Raw genomic sequence first — 14,081 nt, forward strand, 5'->3', positions numbered from 1 at the left:
ATCAACAACTTAGTTGATCATGCTATTTTGTTATCTGATGATCGTTTCCATAATAGGAACTTACATATTGTTTAAAAAATCTTGTCTAATAATTGCTTTTCTATGACGGTCATCGAGCGTTTTATCTATAAAAGAACATGTTTTTTAAAAAACTCTCATAACGGTGCTGACAAAAATTATGAATTTGACATTTCTTATTGTATTTTAATGCCGTACATAAAAAATTTAAGTGATACTATTGCGAGATCTATTAAGAAAACAGGCTTAAATGTTATTTACACTATACCAAAAAAACTAGACAATGTAATTAAACGCAGTAAAGACAAACTGCCTAAAGCGGATATGACCGAGATTGTATATAAGATCGACTGCAATGACTGCGACGCTACATACATTGGACAAACTAAAAGACACCTAAATACTCGGATAAAAGAACATAGGAATAACATAAATTTGCATAGTGTTACGTCCGCGCGGAGTCGCGGGGTATAATTCGCGGAATATATTTTCACGAACAACGTACTCGGACTATTGCGCAAGACAACGTCGCTTTTCGGAGATTTACTTCCGGGGATTGCCCGCGATGGAGGCTATTCGAATGTATGGTCACGCGTCAAGAACGGATAGATACAAGAGTGAATAGGAAACTCGAATTTGCGTTGTTTAGTTAGAGGTATTCTGGGTACCTGTCGAACGAATTGTTAATCGCGTGGAAAACGGTCACTACTGTATTGCCGTCACTGTTCGTGTAGGGAGTTTCTTCTCCGTCGAGATACTTTAGATATGCGATTTGACACATGAGACAATGGTGGTGTGGATCGCGAGTTTGTGTCAATCTGTTCAAATTACACACGGAACACGTTATTCCAGTGGGCAACTCGCCGATTATGAGGAGGTGCTTTACTGAAATTACCCAATTAGACTTTTCGCTTGTGATTAATTTGAAGTAACAACGTATGTACAACGCGGCGTCCGTGCCTAGATGAATGTACCCGGTGGCACGTTGACAATAAATCGTCTCGACAGTCTCGATTGTCTCGTATTCCTCCTCAAAGGGTGGAATAATATAGTTGGAAAAACTACGCGGACACATGAGTAATATATTGTTTAAACAATTAAAGCGTGTTAATATTGGAAAATATTCGTTCTCTTACTCTAGCACGAAAAGCGAAACCGGCCAAAGAATTTGGAAAGAGAAATCGCTCCTTTGTCTTTTTTTATGACTGACCCTTTTTTCCTATCGGACCCGAGTTTCACTTTTATGACTGACCCTTTTTTTTATCATGACCCGAGTTTCACTTTTATGACTCTGTAGCTACGTACTATTTTAGTTTGGTTTGCCCGTTGAAGAAGTTGTTCATTTACAGTTAAAGTAGAACGTTATTGTTACTTTTAAGTGAAACCGAAGGATCATAAGTTGACGAGAGATATTTCTTTTACTTACTTTTTAGTCGAGCTTGTAGTTGGTGGGTGGCAGTTCCACGATGTTTTGGAGTGGCTTCTCGTATTGCTCGTGCAAGGTTTCAGCTCTGCGTTGGAGGTACCCGGATTTGCGGGGGTCGTTTTCTGGGATGTCGACTGGCGGGGACTCAGGTTTTTCGATGTCGATTTGCGATAATTTCGCGGGCCACTCTCTTAGTAGCACGTGTTTGGTGAATAATGCCTCGTATTCAGGATCGTTGTAATAATCTGTGCCAATAATAGCTGAATATTCGTTTGGTTTTGCCGGGTGGTAATAACGCGCGACTATTCGACGAAGCTGATTCTTCCTTCCTGCACGGCGTGTCTTACAATTAGGCATTATAAATCATATAGAACATTCTGGAGACTGCGTTACTTTCACAATAAGTCGACGTGCGGCGGTCCTCACTGTCGGTTATTGTTTCGGTATATAACTGTGAGCGGGTTGTCCTCTCGAAACAGTCACTACAGGTTCCAGAATTTAATAGAAGAAATGAATTGTTTAGCAACGATGAGCGGTTCGTCCTCTCTAAATCGCAGCCTAGAATTCAATCGATAATAGTTTATTTAATAAGTAATTATACGACACGTGCACGCTGGAGAAACAACTGAATTTAGAGATTTTGAGAATAAATATAAGATGTAGAACTAGAAACGCGTGAGGTTAAAGATGAGGTTGTATTTTCAAATAAATATTAGAATTGTTAATATAAAACACACAATTTATTTAAAGATAACACTAGACGCACTTAATACAAAAAATCAAATCTTAGAGTTAGAGCTTATTATTAGATTTAGAATTAGAGTTAGAATTTGAACTAGGATTTAGAGTTAGAGAGCGTTCGGAGTAGAACTGCTCTGGTTAGAGTCGCGATTAGAACTGAACAAGTTTGGGACTGATCTGAGGTCCTTCGTTTCGGCGGCTCGGCGTTGCGGCGGCCCATGGTGGGGGACGCTTGCCGTAGTGGGAACGCTCGCCGTGGTGGGAAAGTTCCTAGGCGCTACGCAGCGCCACGTTTAGGCACTAGGCGGAGTTAGGCATCATGGCCGTCGCTGGCGCGCTTTTCAAACAGCGCTAGGAGACTTAGAATTATTTGTATGAGAAACATAAGAAAATGAAAAATGTTTAGCGGCCGGACGTGACAATAGTAGTAATCAGAACGTTATAAGCAAACATAGAAATGAATATTTGCATGACTTTAAATGGACAACCTTTAATATTTTACATCAGGAAACACATACTAGGAAAAGAGAAATAGCCGAAATGTTTTATATAAAAAAATATAACAACACGATTAACCTACATAAAGACACAGAGGATTTAAATCCTATTTATGATAGAATAATAAAGGCTGTTTAACTTAGTTCGTTCTTTACCATCTCTACGAAACGTTAGTTGACACATTATATGAATATAGAGAAGTTTAATTTGTTGAAATTTTATTAAATGTTACGTAAGGTATGTTTTAAATGATTTACTTTACAACAATCATTAGTTTCACTTGGTTTACGCTATGCATCCATAAAATGATTTTCTTTCCTTTTGATATATTTGTATTATTAATTTTAGACTTGATAAGGACCTGAACCAAAGGTCAAAACGTAGTCTGTATTTCTTTATGACATCTAATTAATAAAAATCAATTAAGCCAGTTGGGTCGTCTACAGTTATTATTAATACTATCTAACTACAATGAGTGGCAATGGTAGTGAACGGCCTAGCAACAGCTGCGAATGAGGCTACCAACAACTCAAGCAGAGCTGCGAACGAGGCTATGAACGGCCTAGCAACAGCGAACGAGACTACCAACAACTCAAGCAGGGCTGCGAACGAGGCTATGAACAAGTCATTAACGGCTACATGCAAGGCTACAAACAACTCAAGCAGGGCTGCGAACGGGTCAGTAACGGCTGCGAACGGGTCAGGAAAGGGTACGAACAGGTTAGAAACGACTGTGAACAAAGCAGTGAACGAATCAAGAACGATTTTCGAATGGGTCAAGAACGGAAGTAAACAACGCAAGAACGGCTCAAGAACGGCTCAAGAACGGCTCAAGAACGACTACGAACGGCTCAAGAACGGGTCAGGAACGGCTCAGGAACGTGTCAGGAACGGCTACGAACAGCTCAAGAACGGGTCAGGAACGGCTATGAACGGCTCAAGAACGGGTCAAGAACGGCTATGAACGGGTCAGGAATGGCTCAAGAACGGCTATTGAAGAACGACAAACGAAAATGAATCATAAAACGAACGACAAACGGCGATCGAGAAAAACCGACGAAGCGAAGAAACAACATAGTTTGGAGAAACGGCAGTTGGTGAACTAACAGCACGCGCCGGCAAGGAAAAATTTTCCCCGAAGACACGTCATAGTGTGGGGATACGATGACCTGTGGCAAGCTGACATCGTCGAAATGCGTCAGTACTCTCGTTTCAACAGAGGTTACCACTACATACTCACCGCCATCGATGTGTTGAGCAAGCATGCGTGGGTCATTCCACTCAAGAGTAAAGGTGGAAGCGAGACGCTATCGCCGAGATAATTCGAGATAGCAAGAGATGCCCGAGAAACATGCAAACCGATATGGGAAAAGAATTTTATAACGCCGACGTGCAACGGTTTATACGGAAACATAACATCAATCACTATTCTACATATTCGGTATTGAAGGCATCGGTCGTCGAGCGATTCAATCGCACGCTGAAGAACGACATGTGGAAGATGTTTATGCTGAACGGAACTTACAAGTGGATCGACGCGTTGTCGGAACTCGTATCGGATTACAACGCGCACAAGCATCGAACGATCGGCATGCGACTCGCCGACGTCACCCCCGCGATCGCTGATAAACTTTTAAAAACGGTATATAGTAACATAAAGATTGCCGCTCCGGGAAAGTTCAAAGTAGGTGACCCGATACGCGTTAGCAAGTATAAGAAACTTTTTGAGAAAGGTTACACACCAAATTGGACAACGGAAGTGTTTAAAATTGTTAAAGTGCAGCGTACTAATCCCGTAACTTATCTACTCGAGGACTATCGCAAAACATCTGTCGCTGGAGCGTTTTACGAGCACGAGTTGCATAGCGCGAATTATCCGGACGTATATCTCGTGGAGAAAGTACTGCGCAGGAGGAGTGACGAGGTTTACGTAAAATGGATGGGATTTGACGATTCGCACAACTCGTGGATACATAAGGATAATACAATTTAATTCATACAAACTGTATTTATTAATTACTCAAAAATTAAAAAATATATAATGTGTACAACATATGAAAGTATTTGAAATATAAAAATATATAAGATCTTTATTAATACATCCTTTCCGTTTCAATATATGATATACATATGTTACATAACATTATATCGCACATACATTATATTACGTTATATTTTATAAGGGTATCTGGTAATGTCCCCATGGTAATGTGTCGGTCGAATCAGGTATGATATACCGCTTGTCATCGTACGGACTTAGAGCAATTTTCGTCTCGCGAATGATGTATACTTCATGCAATTTCGATCTTATACATGATTGACTACGTGTCATTTCAATCTCTTCATTCAAACACCGCGTGTAATCATCAAATGTTATCGTTCTCGCGACAACGTTACTCTTGACACCTTTAAACTTTTTGTATCTTTCTTACCATCCACTCGCAAAACGTACATTTTTGCTCTAAGTCCTACAAATTCAGTCATTATCGTATTTTCATCTTTCATTAGACCTGGTACCTTTTTATTCACAAGCGATATACCATACGCGTTGTCAATTGGATAATCGCTCGTATCGAATCTAGCGATATCGCGTTTCATATTTTCATACACGTCTTCGCATTTAATATGGTATATTAAACTATCTGTGTCGGTGTACATTACCCGGCATCTGTCACGATAGAGCGGTGACATGTACTCGTGATGAAATTCATACAAACACGTTTTAGAGATGTCGAGTATGCACATGCCGACATAGATTGGTTTATAAAATTTCACCTCAAGTTTACGTAATTCTACAGCAATTAAATTTTCCGAAAAGACGCTTCTACTATGAAAATTTGGTTTCGCTATCATTGCCTCTGCTCTGTATCGTCCGTCCCACTTTGTCAATAATTTTACATCGACACGATTACGCACATTTTCCATCGTTTTGCCAAATATTGCATTATTCATCAATTTATATAAATTTTTTTCAAAATTATTTTTCGCTTGAGTTCTAAATTGTGTGTTAAGTTCAATGTAACCGCCATGTGGATTGAGTGAATTGTAATACGCGATGTATCTTTACGATACGAAGACCGTGACACGTGCACTGCTGCAGGTTGTAGTAGTGTATCACATAACGCTTCTTATCGTAAAGCGTTGCGAGTAACTTATCTTCCCGCTTACCGGGTGGTTTATCGCGTGTTGGGCAAAACGGTAGGTCAGTGTGCATGTCGTGAAGATGTTGCGGATATTCTAAATCTACTTCGAGGATATAGCCTATAGGCGAATCGAGCGTGATAGATGATATGTCAAAATTAAATATGTCATCGACCCATCGAAAATCGGCGTAAGGCAACGGTTGACACATTGCCCATCCATACAAATTATTTACATCTAAATACATTAAATATGATGATGATTTCGACGGATCATACGATTGCATGTACTTGTTATTAGTATGGGTGTATCTATTGGAACATTGACTTAAACCACCGCGTATACCCCGTTCGATAAACATGACCATATCAATGTCTGTAAGCAATTCGAATGTTATATTTGTATGTTTTAACATGGCATCCCATGTATACCCGGAAAGAGTATAATACGCAGGGTCAAGCCCATAACCTTTAATACAACTATCGCGGAAATTTTCAAAAATATCTGCTAATAACATGACATCAATTTTTAAATATAGATCACTATATTCGCCTAGCGTTCGAAGGGAGAATCGGTTCCAGACGTTCTCGGCGTGCGCGTAATCTCTCGGATATTGGGCCACCGGTCAAAGAACTGTAAAATGATTCGCGCGGCGGTAAACATATATCTTGCAATTTGTCGATACAATCTATATATTCGTATGGAAAGACACCCTTCCGTGTTAATATATTGAAATTTTCTGTCGGTAAATTTTGAAATTCCGATTGTAAAATTTTTAGTTTCTCTTTATTCAAAAAAGATGCTAATTTATCAAGACTTGTTGCCAGAAATTTATATGAATCGATAAAACGTAATTTTATATGATTTTTCGAATTGTCTTGTGTCAATTTAACAGTTTTTGTAAATGAAATATATTTTTCTTTAGTTATCGGAAGTAATTCAATGCTCCCTTCAAACGCTGTAGCTATATCCTCGATAATGAAATGCACGTCGTAACCGGATAAATTGTGAAAAACTATTGGAATACAAAAAGATTCTTTATAATTTAGATTGCAATTTGAGTGTGCGAGACCTCTGTATCGTCCAGTCAGATGACAATGATCGCGTACGCGTGTATCGTCTTGTACAAATGGTTTTTCGCATATATGACAATGCGTTGCGCTGTGAAATTTTTTCCACTCGTCCGATGTTAAATTTACCATGGGAACATTCGTCGTTAAAATAGTCTTTATACATAACGCTAAATTTTTAAGTTCTTCGGCGAACCATGAAACGCAATCGACGCTACGAGAATTATACGCGGATAACGTGTTGTTGTACGAACAATATAATATAATAAGCGATGCTGAATTCCTTGTGATGTTGATAATTTGTCGCTTCTTCAGTCTTTGCCAAAACACATTCCAAGTCGGCGTACACTACAAACGGAAGTCGCTCCTTTCTGTTGTAGTTGTCGAAGTCGAGCCACTTGTCTTTATCGCTTGGTAATCGGATAACACAATCGTTTATCTTTCCGCAGTCTACTGTATGTGACTGCAACTTGTCCTCCGATCCGAAATAGTGCAAGCATCTGTGAAAGAAAAGAAATTACAATTTTATTTACAATTTTTTATATTTTAATAATTTTATTTTTTATATTTTTTTATATTTTAATATATAATTTGCAATAAATATACATACCAATCGCAGATATATTTCTTGTGATCATGTTTGCTCAGTTGCATGCTGACAAGCCGGGATAGATTCTTGATCCACGCGAAATGTCCGACGCTGTTGCTGTCTTGCACACACAGCAAGTTGACATGCTTGTTTTTCTTTTGCTCCGAAAGACGAATCGGAACGATGTCATTCTCAATACTATATACATTGATGGAGATATTATTTACTAGTTCAAACTTTTTAATTTGATTTATGGTTACTGGAAACTCAATGCTTTGTAAATTTAGCACTGTCGTGTAATGAGGATATGACGATGTTCTCTCATTTTGCAACTGGATGCAGAGCGGCCACCACTGACCATGCGAAACATGCATTGTCCGTTGATCGCACGTTCACCACCGCTCTCTTTGTCACAATTTCTTGCGGCAAGTTTAGATAACCTGCGCGCATTGAATTATACTTGTTTATATTTATAGTCAAGTTAATTATTTGTGACAACGCCCAACCACTATCACGTTCTTGAAACTCTTCTAGCGATGCTAGCGTGGGCTCGATAACGCGGCGCTCGTACCACTCGTGTAAATCGGACGTGCGAAAGAGTTCATAGTTTTTTGTATTGACACTTTTGTTGGCGCGTTTATCACCTGAAACTCGCCATTAAACACGGTGTTCACTTTTACATTAATGTGTTTTTGCATCACTTTCTGCATGTGTTCGATCACAATGTCTTTGGCATCTTCGAGAAATTGACGAGGTTCAATGTAATTATTGTTTATTACCGCACCGGTTAAGATGCGGCTCTCGAACGCCGTATCAATCTCTCGCCAAACGAGTCTTTCCGCGTTATTGTCATCACTGCATTCACCACCACTGGATATAAACTGTTTCTGCAATCGAGTTTTTGCACCCTCGAGTTGCGCGATTCTAGCAACCAAAGATTGTCTATATCCAATCGAGAGTCGCGGACGCTTGACACGGCTGCGTTCTTCAAGCTGTTTGATCAATTCCTCGCAGTGCAGCGCCCATGCAAAATATTCACCCAAGGTGGTGACTTGGCGGGACCGCTCCAACAGGTCGCGTTCGTTCTGCTCGATGTTTTCCATTATTTCTTTTATTCACTATTATGCTACTGACACTTCTGACACAAGAAAAGTAGCCACTAAACTTTTTTTTTCACTGCTGCATCTATGCGCTTTCAAATCGTACTATGGTTTGACGCGCTCTCATCCTCCTTATATATATTTCACCTAATTCTGTTTCCTTTTCTAACATTTGGCGTATCTCAAAAGATAGTTTCCCGAGATATCGGTTTTATGGATAGAGGAGTAAGGACACAAGCAGCCGAACGTTGCAATTCTTCCTTAAAAAATATTAAGGAAGATGTTTCGCTGCCGTTTTATGGGAGATTTTCCGCGAGGGTACAAAGCTGCCGAACGTCAACGCTTTTACATTTACACCTATAAATAACATTTCGACATGTTCGTCGCAGCGTCGGCCCTAAAATCATCATTCCTTTCCATAATATCCTAATGATTTTATGGACATAAAATGAAAAAAAACATAGTTTTAATGGACTCTAGAACGCTCCGTTGACAAGTTTGAGCAGCCGGACATCGGTGCTTGTTCTATATCTTTTTGGGAAAATGTCTAAGATCCCTCATAAAAAGTCGTAAAGATACCATCTACAAATATTGCACTCTGAAAACTCCCCCTTCTTTGTCGAAACATCCCCTCCACTCGTGTGACGTCAGCCCCGCGCCACCGAGATCCCCCCCGCCCCGCATGACGTCAGCCCCCGTGCCTCGTGATACCCCCGCGCCCCGCACCCCCCCTCGGAGCCCCATAGGTTAGAACCGGCCTTATATCACTACTAAAAGTATTTAATAAAAAGATATTTTATTATATGTTTTGAGAGAAAAGTTCTCGAAATAAGCCACAAGAATATGTATTGAAAAATAGGGATTTTTATTTTAGAAATTGAAGGTGACCTTCATGTGATCTCCAAACGACTATCCAAGGTCAATCAACCCAATGACACCATCTTATGTCCTCCTCGAAATAAAAAAACTTTTGTATGAAACATTTTTCTCTACGACCACACTCCCTGTAAAGTTACGAGGAGTGATATTTCTTCTTACGTTACCATTCTATGTATATGTAATTATTGATATAAAATAAGAAAGTGAATAAAATCTAATAATATAATAAATAATGAGAAAGTCTTAAAGAATATACATCTTTGATAGCTCGTAGCCTTCAAAATAGTATTGTGTTATTAAATTTATATGTATTTATTTATTTATATGTTATTTCTATATGTCATTTCTTTTTCTATATACAATTCTTATATTATGTTTATAAATTTTAAATCACATTCTTTCGTAGAATATAAAGTTTGTCAAATAATTAGAAAAGAATAATATGTATATACACAAGAGTACCTGAAACACCGTAATATCTTCTATTTTAAAATACGGTGTGACAATAACGAACATTGTTTAGTTTGAAAGGAATAATATTACAAAGTTCCTTTTATTATTTTATGCGTAAAAATATTACGATAAAATGATCAAAAAATGAACATTTGACGAGATATTTTATAGTTCATGTGTCAAATTATGTCAAAATGTAAAATATACACCGAAAAAATTGTTTTTTTGAAATTCATACTTAATAAATCCTCTTAATAGATATTCTTAATGAATAAGGATATTTCCGTCTTTACGTGATGCTTTTTGGAATATCCTCTTAAATTAAGAAGATATTCTTAATTTCTTTTTGTTTTTGCGATTGCAGCGTCGCAATTCGATCATAACCTTTTCACGTATCGACATGCAGTGCATGTCAGTACATGTTCACGTTCAGTGCTTTGTTCTGTGCATATTCAGGTATCATCTGTATGGAAGAAACAATGGATGAAGAAACTAAGTGGCTAGAAAAAGAAGATTTAAGCGATTTAATAGAACTATTTTATAAGTAAGTATTACAAATATTTACAATAGAAATATTGTAATATTAATCTTTCCGACTAGAATCTGTAATAGTTTCCGAGAGATTCCAAAAAACAAAACTTCTTTATTCTTTCAAATATGCTTCGTTTAAGGTTTTTTGTAATTAGTTTAACTATTCCACTGTCTATAATATCTTATCTAACCCTATCTACAGAAATGTTTATTTTGATCGCATTCGTTGGCGTTTCAAACATGCCGCCCACCTCGCTAGTGACCACTAGCGAAATAGTGTTGGCGCTGCGGCTCGCGTGATTGATCACGTGTTCATTCGCGGCACGATCCATTGGTACGATCGATCGTCATGCGCGGTGACGAGATGATAGGGGGCATTGTTATTGTGCGGTGTCGATGAATTTGATGAACAATGTGGAGACATGCAGTGAGGTGCTAAGAAAGTGAGATCCAGGAATGCGTGGATGGCAATGTCGGTGTCTCGACTATTGCCTTGAGATGCAGCGCAGCGGTACCGTGAGTATGATGCACGCGATGAAAGTGTGATGACGAGAGGTGAGGTTGTTGCTTTATTTTTATGTGATTATAAATGAGGTTAGAGCTGAATGAAATGGTAATGATACAGTGTTTCTACGATACGCTTCGGAGAGTTGTTGCAGGGCGATTCTTCGGCCGGCGGAGGCGCTCCGGAAGTCATCCCTCGTGTCCCGTGACGCTTGGCGGGAGCAGGACGATCTTGGCCACCGGTCGTTTTAAGGACGAAGTAGCTGTCCGAGCAGTCATCACACGCACTTTTCCATCACTTCCAGGATGGATTGCTGATATGCGGGCCAACGGCCATTTACCTGAAGGTAAATTTTCTCCTCTGATCAGACATAGATCGCCTGTGCGCGGCGTAACGTCCGTTCTCCACCATTTTGATCGCGTTGCAATTGTGTGTAGGTATTCGTGCGACCACCTCTGCCAGAAGTGATCGCGCATTTGCTGGAGCAATTGCCATCGGGACAGGCGACTCGGTGGTTCCTTCTCCATGGATGTCTCAGGCACGGCATTCAGTGGTGCTCCTATGAGGAAGTGTCCTGGAGTGAGTGCGCTCACGTCCTCGGGGTCGTCTGACAATGCCTGTAGCGGTCTTGAATTCAGGCACGCCTCGATTTGTGCCAGCACAGTGCTCATCTCCTCGAAGGTGAGTGTAGAATCTCCTATCACCCTTCGCAAGTGGTGTTTCACTGATTTGACGGCTGCTTCCCACAGGCCGCCAAAGTGAGGTGCCGCCGGCGGTTGAAGCACCACTGGATGCCATGGTTGGCCAATGTGTTGGCGATGTGTGCGTTGCCCTTCACTGCGTCACGGAAGAGGGTCCTCAGCTGGTTATCGGCTCCGATGAATGTGGTTCCTTGGTCGCTGTAGACAGCTTGGCAGAGTCCACGCCGAGACACAAATCGCTTGAAGGCTGCGAGAAAAGCGTCGGCGTTGTAGTCTGAGACTACGTCAAGGTGGACGGCCTTGGTGCTGAAGCATACGAATATGGCGAGGAATGCCTTGTGTGCTCGCTGGCCGCGCCCTTTGGATGTTCGGAGCTGCACGGGCGGGACCCGTGCGTCATAATCAACGCCCGTGTGAGTGAATGGGCGTGATGGGGTGACGCGTGGTACAGGAAGGTGTTACGTCCGCGCGGAGTCGCGGGGTATAATTCGCGGAATATATTTTCACGAACAACGTACTCGGACTATTGCGCAAGACAACGTCGCTTTTCGGAGATTTACTTCCGGGGATTGCCCGCGACGGAGGCTATCCGAATATATGGTCACGCGTCCAGAACGGATAGATACAAGAGTGAATAGGAAACACGAATTTGCGTTGTTTAGTTAGAGGTATTCTGGGTACCTGTCGAACGAATAATTAATCGCGTGGAAAACGGTCACTACTGTATTGCCGTCACTGTTCGTGTAGGGAGTTTCTTCTCCGTCGAGATATTTTAGATATGCGATTTGACACACGAGACAATGGTGGTGTGGGTCGCGAGTTTGTGTCAATCTGTTCAAATTACACACGGAACACGTTATCCCAGTGGACAACTCACCGATTATGAGGAGGTGCTTTACTGAAATTACCCAATTAGACTTTTCGCTTGTGCTTAATTTGAAGTAACAACGTATGCACAACGCGGCGTCCGTACCTAGATGAATGTACCCTGTGGCACGTTGACAATAAATCGTCTCGACAGTCTCGATTGTCTCGTATTCCTCCTCAAAGGGTGGAATAATATGGTTGGAAAAACTACGCGGACACATGAGTAATATATTGTTTAAACAATTAAAGCGTGTTAATATTGGAAAATATCCGTTCTCTTACTCTAGCACGAAAAGCGAAACCGGCCAAAGAATTTGGAAAGAGAAATCGCTCCTTTGTCTTTTTTTTTATGACTGACCCTTTTTTTTCTATCGGACCCGAGTTTCACTTTTATGACTGACCCTTTTTTTTCTATCATGACCCGAGTTTCACTTTTATGACTCTGTAGCTACGTACTATTTTAGTTTGGTTTGCCCGTTGAAGAAGTTGTTCATTTACAGTTAAAATAGAACGTTATTGTTACTTTTAAGTGACCGAAGGATCATAAGTTGACGAGAGATATTTCTTCTACTTACTTTTTAGTCGAGCTTGTAGTTGGTGGGTGGCAGTTCCACGATGTTTTGGAGTGGCTTCTCGTATTGCTCGTGCAAGGCTTCAGCTCTGCGTTGGAGGTAACCGGATTTGCGGGGGTCGTTTTCTGGGATGTCGACTGGCGGGGGCTCAGGTTTTTCGATGTCGATTTGCGATAATTTCGCGGGCCACTCTCTTAATAGCACGTGTTTGGTGAATAATGCCTCGTATTCAGGATCGTTGTAATAATCTGTGCCAATAATAGCTGAATATTCGTTTGGTTTTGCCGGGTGGTAATAACGCGCGACTATTCGACGAAGCTGATTCTTCCTTCCTGCACGGCGTCTTAGGCATTATAAATCATATAGAACATTCTGGAGACTGCATTACTTTCACAATAAGTCGACGTGCGGCGGTCCTCACTGTCGGTTATTGTTTCGGTATATGACTGTGAGCGGGTTGTCCTCTCGAAACAGTCATTACAGGTTCCAGAATTTAATAGAAGAAATGAATTGTTTAGCAACGATGAGCGGTTCGTCCTCTCTAAATCGCAGCCTAGAATTCAATCGATAATAGTTTATTTAATAAGTAATTATACGACACGTGCACGCTGGAGAAACAACTGAATTTAGAGATTTTGAGAGTAAATATAAGATGTAGAACTAGAAACGCGTGAGGTTAAAGGTGAGGTTGTATTTTCAAATAAATATTAGAATGTTAATATAAAACACACAATTTATTTAAAGTTAACACGACGCACTTAATACAAAAAATCAAATCTTAGAGTTAGAGCTTATTATTAGATTTAGTATTAGAGTTAGAATTTGAACTAGGATTTAGAGTTAGAGAGCGTTCGGAGTAGAACTGCTCTGGTTGGAGTCGCGATTAGAACTGACTAAGTTTGGAACTGATCTGAGGTCCTTCGTTTCGGCGGTTCGGAGTTGCGGCGGCCCATGGTGGGGGACGCTTGCCGTAGTGGGAACGCTCGCCGT

This window comes from Prenolepis imparis, unplaced genomic scaffold, assembly GCF_030444845.1.
Source record: "Prenolepis imparis isolate NDT839.2.m4 unplaced genomic scaffold, iyPreImpa1.0 SCAF_7, whole genome shotgun sequence".
Classification (NCBI taxonomy): Eukaryota; Metazoa; Arthropoda; class Insecta; order Hymenoptera; family Formicidae; genus Prenolepis; species Prenolepis imparis.